General features: G+C 34.0%; 1 long non-coding RNA gene across 1 annotated transcript; it reads left to right on the plus strand.

Annotated features, from left to right (window-relative positions):
• Positions 1 to 4,797, plus strand: LOC112195345. Its single transcript, XR_002934470.2, has 11 exons — positions 1 to 421; positions 760 to 840; positions 1,138 to 1,203; positions 1,344 to 1,404; positions 1,645 to 1,694; positions 1,850 to 2,029; positions 2,357 to 2,408; positions 2,835 to 2,913; positions 3,299 to 3,450; positions 3,585 to 3,620; positions 4,584 to 4,797. It is a non-coding gene; the product is annotated as an uncharacterized LOC112195345 (long non-coding RNA).
• The last annotated feature ends 585 nt before the right edge of the window (positions 4,798 to 5,382 follow it).

A 5,382-nucleotide genomic window follows, 5' to 3' on the forward strand; every position in this document is an offset into this window, starting at 1 on the left:
CTCTCTCTCTCAAATTGAGACTTTATAGGTCAGACCTAAATCAAAACCAGATCTGTGCAACCCCCTCTCCCTCGTCCACCCTCTGTTTTCGATCCCTGTCTCTCTCTTCTCCATTAGCGGCCTGCTTCTCGGCCGCTACCTCTCTTACCTTGATTTCTCACTACTGATCGAAACCCTAAGCTAACACCTCAAAAAAGCCAACCCAAAATCTGAATGCAAACCACTCTCCCGCCACACTTTCTGTCTTCCTCCACCGTCATCCGCCATCTGCAATTTCTCCATGCTCATCTCTTTAATCTCTTACCACTTTTGTCTATAAACGTCAAACCCCCATCATACCCTTTTCTAATTCCCTTCCAAATTTCCCATATTTTTCTCAATCTAACACCCAATTTTCTCTGCCCAGCATTTTCATATGCAGGTACTTTGATATATTTGAATTTTTTAAAATTTCATTCAAGAAAGTAAAAATTTTTCTGGGTTTGGGTTTGATTTGGTGGTCAGTTCTGGGTTTGTAGTAGTTTAAGTATATGTTGGGGTTGTAGTTTTCATTGAACAAAAGTCCAGATGTCTATTTTCTTTCGAGGGGTTTCAATTGCTTAAGGGGTTTATTGGGATTTATGCAGAAGATTGACTTGTGGGAAAGAAAACTAGTGTTTGAGTTGAGAGTCAATTTTTTAGGCTTTTGATTAGCATGTGCTTTGTATTGTAGGATTGTAAGACAAGAATTTGAGTTTTATAGTGTTTTGTTATTTATAGGGTGTGGGGGATCATGGGTTCCAAGGATCCTGCTCTGGTGGTTGACAACGTTAAGAGGGCAAAGCAGGTGCCGGTGGACTGGTAAATTTTACAGATCTTAGGTTTGATGTAGATGTAGAAGTGTCTATGTGAAAACTTGGAATGTCAGTTACATGTTTTGGAACTGTGCATTTATGAGAACATATAATCCTACTTTGCTTCATTTCATCTTATATTCATGATTAGCTTTCGATATTTTTCTTTAATCATTATCCATATGATAGTGGGTGGTTCTTAATTGACCTTTTTTATCTTCCTCATGATTGGAACTCTGAAGCATAAAGATTTGGAACACTTAACCCGCTTTGGTTTATTGCTGAAGTCGAATGGTTTGTGCAGATTTCACTCTCTTTATAGCATGCAAGTGAAAACATAAATGTGGTATTGCTTATATTTGCATAAGAGGTTAGTCTAGTATACTATGACACCATAAACATTACACAAACAGATCTGATAGAGTGCACAGAATGCAAGTTTGTTGTTGTTTTGACCTGATTAGTGTGGTACTCTCAATTCATTGCATTACATTATTGTTGTGTTTGCAGGTCTTGTGTGAAAATTAAAGTCGGACAATATCAAGGGGGAATTGTACTTGGTATTAATAAAGTGAGTTTCTTTCCTTTTTCTGTAGTTTCGGGTTGAGAAACTTTTTAAATTGTTCACTATATCAGCTTCTTGTATTTCCTTTTGACCTTTAATTTTCTGTAGTTTTGGATTGAGAACTGAAATTTATGAAACATACTCTTAATAAACTTCTTCACATTATGGCATTAGTTTTTCCTTAACCATGTATTTATTATGTCACTGTCCGTTAAAGAGTAATTGATTCTTTGAATCCTTTTGTAGTTGGAGGATAGATTTGTGTCTCGAACTAGCATGTCATGCACAAGCCAAAGGTATAGAATTCCTATCTAGCTAGCTTCACCCAATACATTCCTTTATCAACACCAAGTTCCCTTTTTTTTTTTTTTTTGAACAATCTAGGTTATCAAATTTTGAGATCTTTGTTAGGTAGATTTGTTGATTAGTGGAATTAATCTGTTGTGGTTAGGTTTGTTTAAATTGTCATCTTGTCAATTATGACGATTCTGAATTTGGGTTTCATGATGGAGAACGAGGTGAGTTGCTTACCGCACACACCAGAGGAGGAGAAGCGGATCATTGATGAATTGGGCTGTCAATCTGAAGCCAATGTCAAACAAGGCAACTTGTTCTACGTTATTTCTAACAGGTTTTTCTCTCCTTTTTTCTCTGTGCTTACTGGAAAAGGTTAATCTTTGTAGAACTAGCATCTAATTGAAATATTGGATGTTTTTATTCGTTTCTTTTATCGTTTCTTCTATTTGTTTGATCACTTTCATTAGTTGACATCATTAGATGTCCAATAGGTGGATCAGTTTGAATATAGAAGAAACTTAATGTAACCTGCATGAGCACCTACTCCACTGCATTGGTGGCATCTACTCTCTGTACATTCAGAGTTACCATCTTTTTTTTTCAATATCAATGTATTTTTTATTTTTTATTTCTTAGTAGGTTCTTTCTGCTCTTTGTCCAGGTGGTACTCAAGCCTCTAAAAGAGATGTAGGGGTTATTGTTCAACAATTCAGGTTATCAATTTTACCTCTTTCAAAGAACTTCATTTCCATTATCAAGCCAAGGAAGTCATTAACCTTGCATTGTCTTTCAAACATTTGTTATTTCTGAGATTTGAATTGATAGGCATTCTTTGAAACATGAGGCAAATGATCTCCTTGGTGAAGTTAAAATGCATCACAACAGTGCACACACAGTGTTAAGCATATAGTCTTGTACAAGGTTGTTTACTTTTATGTATGTTTGAGCATAGATAATCCCTTTTTTCTTTTGTTTTTCCTTCTGATCATTCATTTTCAATGATGGTCATTTTTTCCTTTATATATATATATATATATATATATATATATATATATATATATATATTGTTTTCTTTCTTATTTTCCATTATTTTCCACACTCAGGTTTGTGACATAATCAGTTGCAAAATGTATATGCAGATCTGACATTGACTTCCAGGAATTTTGCTTGCAAGTGTTACTTGAATGTGTAAGCAAGGACATGCCTGCTCTTTTACAGGTACCCACAAAGTCTCTCTCTCTTTTTTTTCTTTTCCTTTTTTTGGTACCATAGAGGTGTAGTCGTATAGATTGACAGGTTTACAAGTGACACTTTCCAATGCAAGTGGATATGCTTTTCATCTTGATCTAAAGATGATTTGATGTTCCATTTATGTATTATGAATAATAAATTCAATGTCATCTCTCTACACTTATGCATGTCTATTTGATATGCTTTTCATCTTGATTTATCTCCAATCTTAAGGTAGTTTGTTGACCTTTTCTTTTGTTCTACCGATAACTTTCAATGCAATTTAATCAGATTACAATAATCTGATTGTATTATTTGCTTTAGAGTTCAGAGTCAGTATTCATGTTACCTGCCTAAAACATTACATAACCAGGATCTAAGATCTTTCTCCGTTGCCTCTAACGAGGATCTAAGAGCTCGTTTCGGATCTCGTTCTGTGCTGTGGAATAATGGATACTCGTAAACGAGGGAGGAATGAAGCTACTGGCTTTCATGCTAATGGAGGCTTCAAGAAGAACAAGCAAGGTTCGCTCTCTGCTCTTTCACACCTTTTTTTTTTTGTTAATTTAAATTCCATCAATTTACTTCAAGTTTTATTTTTATCTGTGTTCTCTTAACTATTTTTTATCTTCTGTTTAATTTTCTATGTTGTTTAGCAGTTTTGATTGAATGACTCCCTGCACCAAGTTTTTCAGGTTCAAATCTTTGCCTGTCTATTATTTATATCATGAACTTTATCTTATACAAGTTTAAGGTGTATATCAGTTCACTAAAGAGTTTAAACTGCAACTGTAACAAAATAATATCTTGCAGGAAATTCAAAGTTGTTATACAGGTATAGACTTTGCTTTGGTTTGATGTAGACGACTTAAAAAAAAGGAGCAATAGTTTGCTCGGCCCGCCAAATTTTTTGGTCGAAAGTCAAACTTCCCACTTTTTTTTTCCCACAATTATTCGCACTTTGGCCTCCATTTTCCAGTTGACCCCTCTCTTTCTCTCTCTCTTTTATTTACAATGCAAAAAATATGTAAAGTATACACAAGGTATATTCTCCTCCGGTCTCCATTTGTTTCTGTTATTGGTTCTTTGTCTGTCAGCACATATAGAACTTTCAGTATATGGGGTCTTGTTGTGACTTTGGTTCTTATGGAGATAATAAGATTTTGAATGATTTAGTGATTTAATGGACATGTGGTGGTCATTAATCCTATATCTATATCTAAATTACTAATAACTACTCTCTTTTTTTTTACCAAGAAAGAAACAATCAAGAATATGAAGATGAAATGTTATTCATGCTCCTAGCATTATTCTGCAGTATTCCTTTTCATTTTTGCAAGTACCTAGAAATAATATTGACTTTGGAGTGCATAAAAACACAAGTACATGGAAATAATTGCAGCCTTGAAATCAGCTTTTAATTTTTGGTTGCTGATGAGTTTGTTTGTGTAGTTTGCAAGTATTGAGTAATTGATTTTTATTTTTCATACTTCTGTTGCAATTGTATATGAAAATGAGACGTTGTAATACAGACTAATTTGAATTATATATTGTTGGTTGGAAGACCTGTGGTTGGATTCTAGACTTGGCTCAATCAAATTGTTGAATTTCAGGAGTGTTAATATGTACTTGATATTGGTTTGTGCTATATTTATCAGGTTATGATTGAAGATATTGGGAAGCAGATTAAGCAACTATAAACCTACAAGGTGCAAGACATTGATTTACTTGACTAGAATTGTTGAACTGTAATTTGTTATACTTTATAAATTTGTTTGCATATGGTGTATTTTGATTCAGTTAATATTGCATTTGGTGGTGTATTTTGAGGGGTGTACAATTGGAGAAAGCTTCCTCTTGTTATTAATTAATTAATTTTTTTTTGGGTTTTTTACAAGTTTTAAGGACACGTTTTGAACGTCCTCTATGACTCTTTTAAGTGTCCTGTTTTAGTTTTAAGGACACATATGAGTGTATTTTTTGTGTCCTATTATGGTTTTAAGGACTCTATTTTCAGAGCTTTTAGGACACAGTTTGTGTGTCCTAGTATAGAATAGAGGACACATATTAGAAGATATAAGGATGCAATTTAGGTGTCCACTTATGGATTTAAGGACATTGCATCCAAAGCTTTAAGGACACACAAATTGTGTCCTTGTATAGAAAAGAGGACACGTTTTCAGTGTCCTTGTTTGAGACTTATAATGACTGCCAGATAGAGGACTCTTTTTTAAAGAGTCCTTGTATGTATTTAAGGACACAGTTTCAGTGTCCTTAAATGGTGTTTTTCTAGTAGTGGATCCGTAGAAGAATCTGGAGATTTTGTTATCTTCAGGATAACTCATCTCATCTTGTTGTAAGATAAGAGTATTAACTGTTTTAGTTAACTCTTGTATTTGTTCTTTAGTCTTTATTTTGAGATCTATGTCTACAATTTGAGCAAGAGATTGAATTTTT

Source organism: Rosa chinensis, chromosome 3 (assembly GCF_002994745.2).
Source record: "Rosa chinensis cultivar Old Blush chromosome 3, RchiOBHm-V2, whole genome shotgun sequence".
Lineage (NCBI taxonomy): Eukaryota > Viridiplantae > Streptophyta > Magnoliopsida > Rosales > Rosaceae > Rosa > Rosa chinensis.